General features: G+C 40.1%; 1 protein-coding gene across 1 annotated transcript in view; it reads right to left on the bottom strand.

Moving 5' to 3' along the window:
• The window catches only part of LOC117523870 (adhesion G-protein coupled receptor G5-like), a 98,884-nt gene extending 84,206 nt beyond the window's left edge, over positions 1–14,678 (bottom strand). The window contains exon 1 of the mRNA XM_034185487.1: positions 14,353–14,678. The gene's annotated coding sequence lies outside the window, so the exon portion shown is untranslated. The remainder of the gene's footprint in view (positions 1–14,352) is intronic.
• Positions 14,679–19,728: the final 5,050 nt, after the last annotated feature.

Raw genomic sequence — 19,728 nt, 5'->3', positions numbered from 1 at the left:
TATATATATATATATAGTTGTACAAAAAACACCTGAAGCATTTCCTGCATTTATGTAACTAGTTGTATTTAACTTTGTTTTTTTTGTTTGTTTTTTTTTTTGCAACATTTGTACATATGTTTTTGAAATTTACAATTTATATTTACATTTGAAGTTATGAAAATGTTCGTTAAACAGGTCTGTGGTTTTCACAGTAAAAAAAAACTTTTTTCTACTCAGAGTTTATGTTATTTGTGTGATTTTAGGTTCACTGTGTTAATACAGTAGGTCAAAATTAATGAAAAACTGTAGTCACACAGGTGAGGTTGTGCTAAAATAAATGACACCAAACAAGGCCAGGTAAACACTTTTTAAAGGTAAATTATAAAGGTAAGACCAAAAGTAGTCAAAAACAGCCAATTATACCCTAGACTCCAGAGGGTTATTTGTTATCAAGAATCAGGAATCCTTCAAGATTCTCTTTCTGCTTCTTTCTGTATTGTTTTTCTGTTTCAGTTTCAATCTGATTCAGCTTCAGTCATCTGAAGAGAATATAGGCTCAAGTTTCAGTGTTCAAGAACAGCGTTTTCTCTTCATATACAGCTACAAAAACATAGACAAGGCACCTAGAACCACGATCAAGCAGGAACAAACACAGTCCAACAAGGACCAGCAGCTAGAGCTTCACTTCTTTTAAGGACTTTGAATAAATATCTTGCATAATGTCTACTAATAGCACAAACACGGTTTTCACATTGCTCCCTGTATTAATGTCATCTATGTTTTCTACCTGTAGTTCTGTTTCTTAAACTCAATTAGTGTTACACTGCTTAAATAACATTGCTTTGTGGTCAAAATCATTTGATTAGTCAACTAGCAAACAACTAATACACCCATGTTAAAACCAAATGCACTTCTCGAGGTAGCGTCATGCACGTTTGATGCATGTCTGGGTCCAAGAAAGAATGACTCCAAAATCACAGGAGTTGAGAATGGAGTGTGCACTGCATTTTCCCTGTGACCGCCCTGAGCACAATGAACTGAGTGTGGGTGAAGCAGAGGTGACTGGGAGTCCACTGAGTTCTGGAAAAAAATTACTTTTCCTGATTTTCAGCAAGTGGCGTTCCACTTGGAAAGCAATGTTTTGTACTAGGGATGTCCCGATCCGATCACGTGATCGGAAATCGGGCCCGATCACGTGGTTTCAGACTTGATCGAAATCGGACGTTGCATCCTGATCAGGAATCAGATATAGATTTTATCCTCATTATGTTGATCAGCGCTATTTCAGGCTCATTATTGCAGATTAATGGGCCTTTCACGCATCGGAAGCGTCAGAGGCGTGAGACGCGTTGCTTTTTAGAGGATGGGAGCGCGCATTGCCGCTTGTTGGCAAGTTGACGTAGTCAAAGTTCAACCCAATCTTTTTTTTTAATTGAACAAAAGAAAAAACATAAGTTCAACCAGGCATTCTCGCACACGCGTGTGGCTGAAACCGATTCCAGAGGAGAAAAGGGAACAAGAGTTGCACAGTGAATTTGGGAAGAAGAGATGGAATTGTAACCCGGACAGAGGTGAGGGGAGTTTCTTTTGCAGAACTGTTGTTTGTATGTTTACGCGCTCAGCCTGATGCCTCGATGGAATGACAAAAGGATGATGGACACTTTCCCACCGAAACTCTTGCTCAGTCATCCTTCCGTGCGCAGCAGGACCCGGTGCTGACCAAGTCCTCAGGACAACAATCTGTCATCTGATTAACAAAAAGAAAAAAAAATTGTCCTGTGATCGTTTGTCTGCAAAACGGAGCGAGAGATGGTATGCGCACGAGCGACGTGCACACTCATCACATTTAGGAGCACGTCTTAAAGAGCTTCCGTCTTCATTCACGTTCACTGCGCTGCTCTGAACTTGTTGAACACTGATAAAGCATCAGAGGGGTACACTGAGGACTGTCAGGATGCAAATGTAAGTTTTTTTTTTTTACTTTTACTTTTCAAGTTGACTTTTGAACTTTCGATGCTCTGAGGTGTGACGTAGCTTCGCGCTGTCCAATAGGAACGACGCGTCGGGCCAAAACATGGAAGACTAGTGGCAGAAACCATTGATCTGTACAAATGGTAAATGGACTGCATTTATATAGCGCTTTTCCATCTGCATCAGACGTTCAAAGTGCTTTACAATTATGCCTCACATTCACCCCAGTGTCAGGGTGCTGCCATACAAGGTGCTCACTACACACCGGGAGCAATAGGGGAGACCTTGCCCAAGGGCCCTTAGTGATTTTTCCAGTCAGGCGGGGATTTGAACCACAGATCAGTGCAGAAACCACGTGTCTGAAGAAAAATCCTTGGAAATGTTTTTTTGTTGTTGTTGTTGTTTGTTACCTCAAAATTTAAGATTACTGTTTAAAAAAGTTTAGAACACTTGTAATTAAAATAGCTAAATCAATAAATGGTTTAGAAACCTTTCATCTATAAATTAAAACCACCTGTTATTTCAAATTAGATAATTTCTTGTTTAACATACGGAACCTTGGACATTTATTTTTAGACAAATAAAATACGCGTAACATAGAAATTTGTACATTTTTTTAAGTCTGGTAGTTTATTACTTGATTGTTCAAGCTACCTCAAGGAGAAGTGCACTGTTTAAGTGATAAATATAAAATAAGGTGATTAAAATGAAAATATTATATATTTAGCATTTGTTCATTGTTGATTCAGTTTTTTAAAGTATCAGATCGGGACTCGGTATCGGCAGATACTCAAAATCAGATGACTCGCAATCGGATCGGGGCCAAAAAAAACCTGATCGAGACATCCCTATTTTGTACCCACTTTGTCTTTTGGTGAGCCAAAAAAGTTTTCAGGTATGTGGTGAAAAATGATGGTTTGATTTGAAATGTGCACTGTGTGATGTGTTGCACCCCTAATGAACCACAATAATGTTGAGTTGTAGACTTATAATAGAATGTGCAGAACACATGTACCACTAAAAGGCAAAATTTCCATTAAGGACTTAACATCCAAACATTTTTAAAATTACTTTTTCCAAACTCCACCATAAGCTTTTCTGTCGGTTTTGTGCCCAGCTTGTAGCTCCCTGACTGCATGACATAGACTAACCCCTCTTTGTACCCTTGCTATTGTCCCTGCACAGAGCCGAAGAATTTCTCCTTTCTTTGGTTCTCAGCTCTCATGTTGGTGTGTGTGTGTGTGTGTGTGTGTGTGTGTGTGTGTGTGTGTGTGTGTGTGTGTGTGTGTGTGTGTGTGTGTGTGTGTGTGTGTGTGTGTGTGTGTGTGTGTGTGTGTGTGTGAGGGAGAGTGACTGAGTAAGAACTGGCATAAATGAGTGAGTGAAGCACAGACAGGAACACTTCACACACCTTTAAAACATTGCATTTTTCATTGTTATCTCATCTAGACGCACAGTCATTGTGGAAGTTACAATACTGGTTCAATAACTCCAGTATTACATAGAAAAGTGAAGTGAAGGGTCACAGCACCTACAAGAGACCAAAGGGACACCCACACATCACCTCTCTGTGACATGCAGTAGTGTTCAGAATAACAGTAGTGTTATGTGACTAAAAAGATTAATCCAGGTTTTGAGTATATTTCTTATTGTTACATGGTAAACAAGGTACCAGTAGATTCAGTAGATTCTCACAAATCCAACAAGACCAAGCATTCATGATATGCACACTCTTAAGGCTGAAATTGGGCTATTAGTAAAAAAAAAGTAGAAAAGGGTGTGTTCACAATAACAGTAGCATCTGCTGTTGACGCTACAAACTCGAAACTATTATGTTCAAACTGCTTTTTAAACAATCCTGTGAATCACTAAACTAGTATTTAGTTGTATAACCACAGTTTTTCATGATTTGTTCACATCTGCGAGGCATTAGTTTCGTTGGTTTGGAACCAAGATTTTGCTCGTTTACTAGTGTGCTTGGGGTCATTGTCTTGTTGAAACACCCATTTCAAGGGCATGTCTTCTTCAGCATAAGGCAACATGATCTCTTCAAGTATTTTGACATATCCAATCTGATCCATGATACCTGGTATGCGACATATATAGGCCCAACACCATAGTAGGAGAAACATGCCCATATCATGATGCTTGCACCACCATGCTTCACTGTCTTCACTGTGAACTGTGGCTTGAATTCAGAGTTTGGGGGTCGTCTCACAAACTGTCTGCGGCCCTTGGACCCAAAAAGAACAATTTTACTCTAATCAGTCAAACTCACTGACTGAATGCCACACTACTATTATTGTGAACACCCCCTTTTCTATTTTTTTTTTTACTAATAGCCCAATTTCATAGCCTTAAGAGTGTGCGTATCATGAGTGCTTGGTCTTGTTGGATTTGTGAGAATCTACTGAATCTACTGGTACCTTGTTTCCCATGTAACAATAAGAAATATACAAAAAAAAAACCTGGATTAATCTTTTTAGTCACATAGCACTACTATTATTCTGAACACTACCGTATATGGTTACTTTTGGGAAGTGGGGAAGGACCAGATGCCTGCCTTGGTGGTTGCCACCTGGAATCCAGGGCAATTCTGTATGTGGTGGATGCGCTGCACCAGAACATGTGCACAGAATTGACCTGACAGAGCTTTATGCGCTGAAAAAACCTCTGTTATTGTTTATTTACATGTCATTCTTCCAGTGATCAATGTTTGTGTGAAAACCCCTTGCACATGTTACAGTCTGGTTAGTTAAACATTTGAGTAAATTTCTATAACATACCCCACTGCTGCGTCACCATAATGGCCCGACTCATACTGTCACCGTCAGAAGCACTGGCTCGACTTACAGTAATTATCATCACATTCATGTTCAGCACAGCAGCCGAGCAGCCAAAATAATGTGTGACACAGACAGACAGATGGAAATATGGCTGCGTGTGTTGCATCTTGACTCATTTCAGAATGATGCACTTGAGAACAATCAGTCATTTTCAGTAACTGTGCTGCAAACTCCACACACACGTAGAGACAAGAAATGAAAAGCAAAAAAAAAAAAATCCACACAGCGTAGCAAAAACCACAGAAGCTTTCAATGTGAAGTACAATGTGGGAAGAAGTGAGATAAAATTTAATAAAGGTCTTGCTGCTAATGAAGCAAACGTGGAAAGAAGGGGCTTACACAAATCACTCTGCAAAATATGACTCAGAACGCACAATTTTTGACGTAATCTTGCATGTATATTTATGCTTAATTAGCAGCATGGATTTTTCCATGCAAAAGGTTTATTCTGCGTGGCCTCCACTCCCTGAGTGGCAGCTAAGAATGTGCTGGGAAGAGTAATCCACAGAACAAAAGCTGCTCTTTGTTGTCGAGCTTTAGAGCTAAACTGACAGCAAGCGTGAATAAGGGTCAAAGATCTCTGGCTGGTGTGGAGGCTGTTTAAATTTACACACAGCAAACACACACGCGCACGTGCACACACACACATATATGTATGTGTGCGCGCGTGTGTGAGTGCAGACGCAAATCAGCCTTAGGCTAACTCAGGTGAAATGCATCAAATGGTTACATTTATTTTGTAATTGCACATATATATATATATTTGTTCCATGTAACCTGTATAGTTAGCCATACTCCTCAATCTTCTCTGTTATATCATCACAGTTCAAGCCAGCCTTGGTTCTGGAACCACTCTCCTTGATAGGGGTTGGACCTTATTCTTCTCTGAAATTGCCCAGGGTGTGAGGCACCGGGCGGGTGTGAGGATACTCACAAGTCCCGGCTGAGCGCCACTATGTTGGAGTTTACCCCGGCAGATGAGAGGGTCACCTCCTTGTGACTTCGGGTGGCGTGGGGGGTGATAACTTTGACTGTTGTTTGTGCATATGCACCAAACAGCAGTTCGGCGTATTCGACCTTCTTGGAGTCCCTGAATGAGGTCCTGTATGGGGCTCTGGTGGTGAACTACATTGTTCTGCTGGGGGACTTCAACGCACACGTGGGCAATAAAAGAGACAACTGGAGAGACATGATTGGGAGGAACAGGCTCTATGATCTAAATCACAGTGGTCATTTGCTGTTGGACATCTGTGCTAGTCTCAGACTGTCCATAACGAACACCATGTTCGAACATAAGGATGCTCATAAGTGTACATAGTACCAGAGTACCATGAGCCTAAGGTGAATTAATGATCGATTTTGTGGCCATATGATCTGATCTGAGGCCACATGTTCTGGACACTCGGGTGAAGAGAGGAGCAGGGCTGTCAACTGATCTCCATCTGGAGGTGAATTGGATCAGAGGGTTGGGGAGGACTCTGGATAGAACTGGTAAGCCCAGACAGATAGTGTTGGGTGAGCTGGGAACGTCTGCAGGAGCACACTGTCCAACAGATTTTCAACTCACACCTCTAGTGGACTTTATCTGGCTCTGTGTGGAGGTTGGGGCATTAAACCAGAATGGGTAATGTTTAAAGCTTCCATTGCTGAAGCGGCAGCTGAGAGCTGTGGCCTGAAGGTCTTAGGTGCCTCAAGGGGTGGCAACCCTCGAACACAATGGTGGACAACGGTGGTCAGGGAAGCCGTCCGACTGAAGAAGGAGTCCTTCCGGAATCTGTTATCGTGTAGGACTATAGAGGCAGTTGTAATGTACCGACAGGCCTGAGGGGCGGCAGCCTCTGCTGTGAGGGAGGCACAGCAGTGGGTGTGAGAGGAGCTCGAAATAACTATTGAGAAGAACATTTGGTCTGCACCAATGTGCTTCTGGTGGACCGTGAGACACCTCAGGAGAGGAAAACAGGGATCCCTCCAAGCAAGTAAGAACGAAACTCTGTTGACCTCAACTGAGGAGGTAACTGGGTGCCAGAAGTAATACTCTGAGGAACACCTGCATCAGATTGGAGCACCCTCTATAGTAGGGACAGCGCTGGAAGCTGATGGGAGATCAAAATCAATTTCCCTACTGGAAGTCACTGAGATAGTCAAACAACTCCACAGTGGCAAAGCCCTGAGGGTTGATGAGCTCTGTCCAGAAATGCTGAAGGCTCTGAGTGTGGAGGGCACTGTCTAGGGATAAGACGTCTCTTCAACACTGCGTTGAGGTCTGGGACAGTGCCTGAGGAGTGGCAAACTGGGGTGATGATCCCCATACTTTAAAAGGGGGACTAAAGAGTGTGTGCCAATTACAGGGGCATCACACCTTCCTGGTAAAGTCTACTCCAGGGTGTTGGAAAGGAGGGTTCGGCCGATAGTCAAACCTCGGATTGAAGGGGAACTATGCGGGTTCCATCCTTGCCATGGACCAACCGACCAGCACCTCACTCTCACAAAGATCATGGAGGGGGCCTGGGAGTATGCCCATCCAGTCTAAAAGTGTTTTGTGGACTTGGAGAAGGAGTATGTTTGGGTACCCCAGAAGATACAATGGGAGGTGCTGCAGGAGTATGGAATGAGGGGGTCCCTTCTCAGGGCCATCAATCTCTGTACTCACAAGTGAGAGCTGTGTTCGGGTTCTTGGCAGTAAGTTGGACTCGTTCCCGGTGATGGTTGGCCTCTGCCAGGGCTGTGCCTTATCACCAATCCTTTTTGTGAAATTCATGGGCAGGACATCGAGGTGTAGTCAGGGGGAGGAGGGTCTTAAGTTTGGGGGCTCAGGGTCTCATCACTGCTTTTTGCCAATGATGTTGTCCTCTTGTCTTCATCGGGCTGTGACCTCCAACACCTACTGGATCGGTTCACAACCGAGTGTGAAGCGACTGGGATGAGGATCATGAGGACCTCTAACTCTGAGGCCATGGTTCTCAGCAGGAAACTGATGGATTGCCTACTTCAGCTAGGGAATGAGCCTTGCTCCGGCTTGCCCCAAGTGAAGCAGTTCAAGTACCTCGGGGTCTTGTTCATGAGTGAAGAGACAATGGAGCATGAGATTGGCCGGAGAATCTGTGCAACAGGGACGGTCTTGCATTCGTTCTACCGTACTGTTGTGAGGAAAAGGGAGCTGAGCCAAAAGGCGAAGCTCTCAATCTACTGGTCAATCTTGGTTCCTACTCTCACCTATTGTCATGAGGGTTGGGTTATGACTGAATGAACTAGACCATGAGTACAAGCAACCAAAACAGGTTTCCTCAGAAGGGTGGCTAGTGTCTCCCTTAGGGATAAAGTGAGAAGCTCTGCCATCTATGGGGAGCTCAGAGTAGAGCCATTGCTGCTTCGCGTTGAAAGGAGCCAGCTGAGGTGATTCGGGCATCTGGTTAGGATGCCCCCGGGTGCCTCCCTAGAAAGGTGTTCCAGGCACGTCCAGCTGGGAGGAGACCCCAGGGAAGACCCAGGACTAGGTGGAAAGATTATATCTCCAAATTGGCCTGGGAACATCTCCTGGTACTGGATAAGCAGTTGAACATGAGATGAGTTCAATCTCATCATGCAGCTAAGATGACCTGTTGTTATGACTAGGCCGCTGTGCATATCAGCTCATCAAAAAGCTTCTTTATTGTTTAATTACCCATAATTCTGTTCTATGCATCGGCCTGAAGTTACACAGACATCAACAACAAAACGGTCCTTCTGCAGCTTGTTTGCAGTGCGTCTGTGACTGTCATGCTGTCAGGATTGGGATTATGTCTTGTATGCTGTTTTTTTGTTGTTTTTTTTTTATATTTTTCTGCTTGGGTTTTGCTTCACTGCTTTCTCTGTCTGTTGCTTGGTGATGGGCGTTTCCCTCTGTCTTTCCACACCCACATCCTGGCTCTTTCCCTCACACCTGTTCCTCATCTTCTGCTCATCACCGCTCTGTATTTAAGTCTCACCATGTTCACTCCATCCCTGCCAGATTGTTGTGCCTCACCGCCTTCACTTCCAGCCCTTTTCTTCTGAGTTTTGTCTTGACTGACCTGCTATTTTTGAACTGCCTGCCTGTTTTTGGACCCTGTTTTGCCTGATGTTTCTGATACCATTTCTGATTTTGAACAGCTTTCTTGTGTACCGAACCTTGCCAGTACCTTCAGTAAAACCTTATGAAAGTGACCCATCTGTGTCAGAGCTTTGCATTTGTGTCCACCCACTTCGTGTCACAGACCTTGATACTTGTACTGATTGTCAGTGCATGTTTTTAACTGATAGACACATGCAGAAACATTCATTCATTTTATTTATTCATTTTCTATACCCACTCCAATTAAGGGTCATTGGAGGGGGTGGGCGGTGGAGTCTATCCCAGCAGTCATGGGGTGTGAGTTGGGTTACACCCAGGGCGGAGGCCAGTCTGTCACAGAGCCACATATAGACCAACAAACAGATTCACACATACGGTCAATTTAAAGTTTCCAGTCCACCTAACTAACGTCATGTCTTTGAATGTGGGAGGAAGCCGGCGCACTCAGAGGAAACCCACGTGAGCACGGGGAAAACATGCAAACTCCACTCAGAAATTCCCCAGGTAGAAAGTGATGCCACAACCTTCTTGCTGTGAGACAGCAACATACAAAGTCACAAACACAGAAAGGTAGACTGAGACAGAGAGACAAGCACAGACAGGCAGCTGGACATGGGCAGACAGACTTTTAAAATGCACACGCACCTTGTGTGATGTATGTTTTGAACACACCTCAGATCAGCCACTGTTCCACTGAATTCTTGCTTTTATTACTCAAACTTTTTTCTGTTCACGTTACCATTTTTATATCCTACACGTGTGACTCCAAGAAAACAAATCAAAAACTGTAATAAATAATATAACAACCTGCAAACTTCTCTTTAGGGTACATAATCAGCTCACTTTGATCACGCTCGTCAGGAAACTGTCTCTTTTAACGTTTTCTTGTGATGTTCAATGCTTGACCTAATTTGTCTGCAATGCAAAAAGGCTGCACTTTGCTCAACTGCATCAACATAAATGTGCAATACCGCAGAAACAGTGATGGGATTTGTTTTTTTCTCTGAATCAAAATCAGCAGCACATGGTTAGTTTTGTTTGCCTGCATTTTTTCTTTCATACAACCTGCTAAAGACTCAATGTGAGCCGCTACTGAGAAACCTTACGAAACTGACCACAAGAACCGAAACTCTTTAACAAGATGCACCAAGGCAGGCGTGCACGTCATTGTACTAAAAACCCCAAATAGTCAAAACAGGAACAAGCATGGGAAAAAACAAAACAAAACAAAAAATTACACTGCACCGAAATGTTTCAAGGTGAAGTGGAAGATGAGACAAAATGTGGCGCTTGAAGAATCCTCCTGGGGCTACGTTTGTGTGAGGGTGCTGCATTCTTTGTGAAAAGCTCCACAGTGTCTGCAGAGCTCCAGTTTTGCTGTCTTTGCTATGGAAATCAGAGGAGCAGGTGTAAAGCTGCAGTTATTTCCTTTGGGGTTATGAATAAATCAATAAAACAACATGTGCACAGACACACCGGCACATGTACAGACAATAGGCAGCACAATATGAGGCTTAATTTGCCCCACTGTGGGTCTTAGGTGTGGGTCACGAGGTTCACTCTGCCATCGGGGGCTTTTTCCCCCCTTTTTATGAATAATACAGTCAACACACAAAAGAGCTTCTATACTGAATCACACACCGCAAGAAAAAAAAAATCCCTTCCTCATTTTCTCAAGTGTTATTTGACACGTCAAAAAGAAAGTTGGTTTTCAAGCATCTAAAGACAGATTATTTTTATTTCTCATCCTTTAGTTTCATAATTAAATACAGTCATATTTTTGTTCACAAATGTGGAGCGCAGCAACCATTTTCACTATATGTGGATTATATTTTTTACTGCTATAACAGATTATTTAGTTGACATAATGCCATATCACAGGTCAAATGGTCATTATTTTTACCAATATCCCCAAGTAACATTTTCTAATACCTTCGTTATTAAACCAAAAGATGAACTCAAGCTCAGTCTAGAATGAGTCAAATTTTGACACATTTTCCTCTGAAAATTTTAGTAATAAGATGGTTATACAAAAAAAAACCCTGATTATTTACTTGTTTATTGATTACTGATTAGTTACTTGACAATTCACTAAAAATGTCAAGCAAGGAATGGAAACCGAAGCTGCTACAAACCACTTAAAAATGACAACTCAAATGAGGGTTGATACAGTTTCATTTGAGTTTGGGCTTTTTCCTCTTTCGGCTGCTAGAGCAGATCAATCATTTCCATCTCCCCCTGTCCTCTGTATCTTCCTCTGTCACACCAACCACCTGTATGTCCTCCCTCAGCACATCCATAATCCTCTTTGGCCTCCCTCTTCTCCTCCTGCCTGGTGGCTCCATCCTCAGCATCTTATACCCTGGATCCCTCCTCTGCACATGTCCAAACCATCTCATTCTTGCTTCTTGTCCCACATGAGCTGTCCGTCTATGTTAATTCCTAATCCTGTCCATTCTCATCACTGCCAAAGAAAATCACAGCATCTTCAGATCTGCCACCTCCAGCTCTGTCTCCTGTCTTTTTGTTAGTGCCACTGTCTCTGAGCCATAAAACACAGCTGGTCTCACTATTGTCGTGTACATTTTCCCTTTGTTGCAGTTATTAATGGATAGATATTCTGCCCAATATTGAACTGAGATAATCAAAATGTCTGTGTGTATGTGTGTGTGTCATTTATAAACATGTTAAACCCTTAAAAAAAATCACCTGTCAAGGAATAACAGATGATGAACATATTAGGTTCTTCGTGGAGGCAGTTGTTAAAACCAGATTATGTGTAATTTTACCAGATTAAACCCAGTTTATCAGACATTCAACTATCCAATTAGAAATAAAAGTCAGTAAAAAATAACATCTCATTCAAACCAATCTAAATTAAATTTGAAAAGTGATTTTAAAGCAAATTGAAGCAGTTTTCAGTATTGCTGGTAATGAAATCAAGAAGTGTAGAATGCACTATATTTACTAACCCTTTACTAGATTTTAATTTTTAAACAATAGAACACTATAAATCCAGTAAAACACAGTTTATAAAAAATTAGTAATAATAATAATACAGTTCAAATATTATCTAAAACATGGATTTTTTTTCATGATTAATGACAAACAATTGATCAACCAAATCTTGAACAATTATTTCTTCTGTTTAACTGTCCATTTTATCACAGTGAAGCCTTTTACTTGTGAACACAGACAGTCAGGAAACCGCACACATTCTTAATCAAAGAAGGCATAAAAATGCTACCTTTGAACTTTTAACACTGCATGAATTGAAACACCGCACATAACCTTTGCAGACGGGTGAAAAAAAAACTCTGAAATGTAGTAATACATTATGAGAGGCCACCATTTGTTTGTCAGTTCCGTTACAGCACGCAAAAAAGAAAACAACTCAACTTTATCTATATGTGCTTTAAAAGAGGTGTCATAAAGTGCTGTACATGACACATAAAATACTAAGAAATAAGAAAAATTCATGAAACAATAAAACAAGTTTAAAAAATCAGTAAACACTAAAACAAGTGCATTACAGTAATCCAGCCGAGTTGTGACAAAGGCGTGGATTATTACTGTCTCAAAGTACTGATGTGCAAGAAATGGCTTGATTTTTGCCAACAGCCTAAGTTCATAAAAACTGGACTTTACAACTGTACTAATCTGTCAATTCAGTTTAAAAATCACTGTCCATATTAAAACCCATGTTAGAAACCGTTGGCATTGTATAAAAAGCCAAAGGACCCAAGTCAACAGGAGGAAAAACAGGAAAAGAAAAAAGTGTTTTACAGTAACAAAGTGTCTTCAAAATGAAATTTTGATTTACAGGCAGGTGAAAATATCAGGTCAAGGAGCATTAACAATCAGAAAAATGAAAATGAAGACAAAAGCGCAACATTTTCATACAAACCGATTTATACTGCATACCATTAATCATTTTAAAAAGTACATTAACCATTTAATGGTCTAACAGTTACAGAAATAACTTTTCCATCCAACTACATTGGGGATCAGTCAGATAATTAATCATGAATAATATTGTGATATGTGATGCATGTTAAGCAAGACAAAATACCAAATTTTCTATCATTCCAGTTTCTACACATGAAGAGTTACTGCTTTTCACTATTTTATCTCAATATTAAATGAACAGGACTAGATTATACAAAATTGAGGTAAGCATTTTTGTAATATTTTAGAAAACAAACAATCCAGAATGAGGCATTATGTTGTGTAGAAAATAGTCTACACCTATCAAGTCAAGGATTAGTATTTGAAATAAATGTGATATAAAAAAAGTGGGGGAAATAGGTAACGTGTGTAACAGCACTTGTTCTACCAAGGTGAAATTATGGATTCAATGTTAATTTATATCTGTTTTACAGTACAACACACAAGACATCCCTGATTACTTCGTCAATCATTAATAATAATAATAATAATAATAATAATAATAATATGTGTACTCCAAGTTTGTAGTATTTGTGCTTTGCTATACATCTGAAAGAAAATTTTACATCACTGTGTGTAGAATTGTTTTATGTCAAAATATACCACAACTTTGGCATAAAATATAAAATCTTGAATCGCACAAATGGAAGTGGCGCATATTTCTAAAAATGAGACACTGTGGCATAATTTTTAAAAGGAGTAGGAAATGAGTTTTACCGTAATTTTTAATAGTGGTACTCCATGATTTATTAAACAAGTGACAAATTGGCCCCAAAACCAGAAGATACTAATGCGCAAACCATGCTTGTGTGGGGAATTTTTGACTTATTTGTTCAGGTTTGTTTCTTAAATTGGGGCAGTATGTTAACATTTTAAATAATTTTCCACGTATGTGTTTAAAGATTGACCTATTTTGCCTTCAGTATTCACATCAAAAATATCACACAATTGTAACAACATGTAAACATTTGCCCAGTTTCTTTCCTTTTAAAGATTAAACTGGACTTAGGGCCACAGCATAAAAATAAATGTTGATGATGTGTGAAATATAGACATACAATTACATTACAATTAAACGCCATACAATGTTAAGCCTTGAAATCTAAAAAAATTAAGAAAAAAGAACTGCCAAAACAAATTAGGCAACCCTGGTGTAAACTAAGAAGAATGTGAAAATTAACACCAGATTACAGTAAATGCAGAAAAAAACACAAATTTAGAAATAATAGACAGTAGATGCACAACTTACTTTAAGAATCATCGGCGATAAAAAAAAAAGAATAAATATTGGTTTTCTTCTTAATTTAATGTAATTGTGATTTTAATATGGTAACTCAATCTGATGTAATTTTTTGGTGATTGGTACTGTGACGTTTTCCATAATATCTCTTTTTATTGTAAAATAGCTGCTTCCCCCCAACCATTTGAGGTTCACGCTGCCTTACTGAAGTGTGTTACCAATGTCCTGGTCTCCCCTAATCCCACCACATCCCACATATTTTCACAGAGTCTTACCTTGACTACTTTCAGGATCAGGGTTTCCTTTGTAGAAGTCTGGACCTTGCGAACCTCAGAAGCTCCAATTAAAAAAAAAAGCAAAACAAAAAAAACCTTTGTCCCGGTATGACAGATGAACTGGTTTCCCGTCAGAATAAAAGTGACCTATGATGATAAGCGGACAGGTTGACCGTAGTACAAAACGAAAGGGAGATAAAAATAAACTTGTGTTCACTCGTCGTCTCCGCAAGTCATTTCTAGCGCTTTTCCAAAAACTTCACACCGCTGAACGTAAGAGGAGCAGGAGGAGCAGGAGGAGAACAGTCCAACGAGCTGCGGAGTCTGCCAGCAGGAGCGCAGCGTGTGAACAGCTGTCAAAGCAGCGGCAACGCAAACGTACTCACTTCCGGTTTGGAATTTCATGGCAATTCTCAACGGAAAACTCGCGGCTGTTGCTTTCACTTTATGAATGAAGGAATTTATTCGGCACACACAGGTCCAGAACAACAAAAAACTTACAAGAACTTAAAATTGTCCAACAATGCACCCATGTGCCCGAAATGGTGTAGGCAGAAGCAAAAGCTTGTAAACGCCTACCCATTTAACCAAAATAAAAAATATACATATGTATATAAAATTATACACATAACTACTACAAAGTATACATTGATCCATGAATTTGAATTTCAAACAAACACAAACATGTAAGCAGCAGTGCACAACAGAATCAGAACACAATCAATCACAATACAACAGAATCATTAAACCTAATTTAACATGCAATAGCAAATAATCAAATAATTTTTATAGAGCCTTTTAAAACCAACCAAACTACCAAGTGATTTTATATTATCTGGGAAATTATTACAAATATTTATACTTGTAACAGAAATACAATGGCTTTTTTACGGTAATTCGAATCTTTGATTCCTGAAATAATATTGTTACTCGTAAGTTGTAACTAGAGTCCCTCATTCCAATCAGGTCCTGGACGTGTTGTGGCAGAAGTCTATTTTTCACTTTGAACATAATTTGTATTATGATGTAATCAATCAAGTCCAAAAATTTCAAAATATGCAAACGGAGATAAAGGATCAGTTTGCTCACGATAAGGTTTCTTACTAATAATTCTTAGAGCTTTCGTTTGAAGTAAAAATATGGGATTTGTGTTAGATTTGTAGGTGATTCCCAAACCTTTAATACAGTACGTCATGTATGGAACAAGTAATAATACAATAACATGCTGTTGTCGTGCGGTATGCATTTTCAGAGGCCCAATGTCCATGCCCAGTTGCCCAAAATGACAGCTGACGGGATGGACGGAGGGACTCAGAAAAATGCATACCGCACGACAACAGCATGTTATTTGCATTATTATCACTTTTTACTGAGATACACAACACGTTAACGCGTACATAAAAAGTTGGCTCACTTAACTTCTGCCTTGTCACCTGGCGCGCGTGCTGCTGTTCAAATTCAGCAGTGCGCCTTCATCAAGCTGGCTGCTTTAGCTGCTGTTCATTGTCATACTATCCATGAGAAAATCATCCGGAATATCCATATTGGGACCAAAACACACTTCTCGCCTTTTCATCTTTTCCTCTGCGGACAGTTTATTTATTTATTTTTTTACCTCTGTGGACAGTTCTTGGGCTGCGTGCTATGATGTCATTTGTTTACGCACAGCAGGCGGATATAGCCAGATAGCGTCGACGTAAATCTATGATACCAGCTTAGCAATGCCGTAAAGTGATAATAATATCAGTTATCAAGTTGTTCACCAATGAATATGGCTTCATACACCCTGAGGAAGGGTGTATAAAGCCATATTTATTGGTAAAACAACTTGATAATGATTTTATCATATACCTATAAATGATAAATGCACGCAGAACACAACGCGCGTGCTTGCTCACTGCCTCCGGGGTGCGAGCGTAGTCTCTGGACCTGTTGCTGCATGCAGCTCGCCACAGCAGATGGGGGGGGGGGGGGGGGGGGTGGTGGCCCGCTGCGGCGCTTACCGAGCCCACAGACTCAGTAAGCGCATCGGAGGCAGTGAGAGCAATAGTGCAGCAGATAACAGAATATTTACAGAGGAATCCTTCAAACCTGGAAAGAAGCACCAAAGTTGGCACAAATACTCCTTAGACATTACTCTTTTGAAAAAACTGAGTAGCCACTTGAATTTACAGTAAGCGGCCAGGTAGGGGTCAATTAAAGAATTACACAGGGGTCAAAATTTTAAAATGTTTCAATCATATTGAAAGCTATACCACATTATTTGTCTGATCACAATGATACCAAAAAGGTATAGTTTGGACTATCTATGACTGAATGTTATGGAGTTATGGGGTAAAAACAGCAAGAATGGTGACAAAGGTCAGCATTAGTTTGTACAGGGGTCAGATGTTAAAGTTGCTCTAAATATTGTAAAATGTGATGCAAATTGGTTGAGTTAATAGGGTTTTAAAAAGGAATAGTTTGCACTATGTGGCATGCTTAGTTATCATGTTACATGGTAATATATGTCACATGTCATAGAATCCAATGGATGTCGACATTGCTCTACCTTTACCTTGCAGACCAAGCATTCAACACAGTCAAAACTATTTCATTTATTAATCCTATTAGTTCAACCAATAATTTGCACCACTTTTTACCAAAATTGGAGCAACTTTAACTTCTAACCCCTGTACAAACTGAAATTGACCTTTGTCACCATTCTTGTTGTTTTTACCCCATAACTCCATAACATTCAGTCATAGATGGTTCAAACTATACCTTTTTGGTATCGTTGTAATCAGACAAATAATGTGGTATAGCTTTCAATATGATTGGAGCATTTTTAAATTTTGACCCCTGTGTAATTCTTCAATTGACCCCTACCTGGCAGCCTCCTGAAAATTCAAGTGGCTACTCAGTTTTTTCAAAAGAGTAATGTCTAAGGAATATTTGTGCCAACTTTGGTGCTTCTTTCCAGAAATGAACAATTGTTACAGTTATCTGCTCCACTACAATCGCGGTGATGCCGACTGGTGTCACGTACAATTCTTTCTGCTTCGCTTAGGAAACAGTGCATGGAACTTGAGGTGGATGGATGATGAAAGAAGCAAAACACCTTTGCAATTTACGTGGATATTTTGATGAATTTTTGATGATTTCTTCATTTACAGCAGCTTCATTAAACAAATGTACTCGAATGATTATCAGCACGACGGCGAGCTTACAGGCTAACCTACGCTAACACTAGAGGACAGTTGCCAGTTATGGCTTCTGAAACAAGGGAGAAAAAAAAAGAAACAGCACAGTTCAGCTGAAGCATTAGTGGACGTACATGACACCAGTGGGTAATACACACGTGAAACAAGAGGTGAAGCTCTTAACACAGAATATTTTACGTCCACTAATGCTTCAGCTGAACGGTGTTGTTTCTTTTTTTCTCCCTTGTTTCAGAAGCCATAACTGGCAACTGTCCTCTAGTGTTAGCGGAGGTTAGCCTGTAAGCTCGCCGTCGTGCTGATAATCATTCGAGTACATTTGTTTAATGAAGCTGCTGTAAATGAAGAAATCATCAAAATATCGACATAAATTGCAAAGGTGTTTTGCTTCTTTCATCATCCATCCACCTCAAGTTCCAAGCGCTGTTTTCTAACCGAGGCGGAAAGAATTGTACGTGACACCTGATTGGCTGATTACTCGGTGGTATGAAAAATATTACCCGTCCACGAAAAGGGTGTATTGCTATTTATTCTTTAGTGTTTTATCCAATCATATTGCCGTATCATTTATAGGTATATGATAATGAGTGATACAAAGTAACTAATGAGTGTTGGGGGAGGAAGTCTTGTGCTTTATACAAAATGGCAATGATCTTTGACATTTTAGATTTAACATAATTTATATGTGTTTTCCAAATTAAACTATTGTCAATAAAGACCCCAAGAAATTTAGTTTCATTAACGAGTTCAATTTCAACATTGCATATTTGTAAATTTTTACATGCATTCCTCGGCTTATTACCAAATATGATACACTTTGTTTTACCAAAGTGAAAAGACAATTTGTTAGAATCAAACCATTCCTTAATCTTCTGTAGTTCCCTCTCTATCGTGTCCAGAACCTGTCCCAAATGACCCCCACTACAAAACACAGTCGTGTCATCTGCAAATAAAATACAATTCACAGACTTGGAAACCATGCATATTCATTAATATATAAAAGAAACAGCAAAGGCCCAAGGACTGAGCTCTCGGGCACTCCACAAGTGCACCTCAAAAATTCTGAATTAATCCCACCCAAATGAACACACTGACGATATACCTGTTGTACAAGTAGTTGGATATCCAATCATGTGCTAATCCTCTGATGCCATACTTCCATAATTTATCCAATAATACAGTATGATCAAAAGTATCAAATGCTTTCTGTAAGTTGAAAAAAAAAAAAACCCTACGGTGTATTGTTTGTTATCAATTGCATTTGTGATATGTTCCACAAAATCAATTACCGCCAGTGAAGTGGTACGATTTTTCCTAAATCCATATTGCTTCTCATTTAGTATGTGATGTTTGGATATAAAATCATCCAACCTCGTAATGAATAATTTTTTCCAGAATTTTTGAAAATTGAGGTAGCAGTGAGATTGGCCAGTAGTTTGAAAAAAAAAAATGTGTTTGTTGCTGGATTTAAATAGCGGTACCACTTTAGCTATTTTCATTTTGGAAGAAAATCTGCCAGTCAATAATGACAGTCAAAGGTTTAATGACACAATTGATTGTATTTTTTTGTCAAAGGCATACCCAAATTATCGTGATCAATTTACTTTTTTCTGTTTTAGTATTGTTAGAGTTTAGGAACACGGACCCACAACAGGGGGCGCAAATGAACGGACAATGGAGGAAGTCAAATAACAACACTTTACTGTTGTGAATGAGCACAACAAACACGGCAGGTCACAATAGTATGCAATGAAGTCAATTTACAGAACGTGTCATGTGGGCAGGCTCGAAGATAAGAGACGTCTGTCCAAAGCAGAACCGAAACCACACAATTTCCTCCGCCACCGAACCCCGGGAATACTGGAGCCGCCAAGTCCCGAACTCCCAGGTGGCCACTGCCTCCGCTTGTCGGATCTGGTACTGCTGGCGAGGAACAAAAACAGTTAGATGTAGGTGTGTTTATACCCAGCAACACGTATGGTGGGAAATCCACCTCCACCTCTCGCCGAAAAGTCTGCTGTCAAAAAACACAAAGCAACAATATTCTTCTGTCGAAAAGACAACTTGATTGGCTGAGCTCGTTACCTCCTAAGCATAGCGATATCTCGGCAAAGAAGTGGAGATGTCGTCCTGCTGATATACGATTGAAGATCAGATGATTGGTGACAGCTGTCAC

Source organism: Thalassophryne amazonica, chromosome 2 (genome assembly GCF_902500255.1).
Source record: "Thalassophryne amazonica chromosome 2, fThaAma1.1, whole genome shotgun sequence".
Classification (NCBI taxonomy): domain Eukaryota; kingdom Metazoa; phylum Chordata; class Actinopteri; order Batrachoidiformes; family Batrachoididae; genus Thalassophryne; species Thalassophryne amazonica.
Note: the sequence above shows the minus strand (reverse complement) of the source record. Positions and strands in the feature narration are given on the sequence as shown.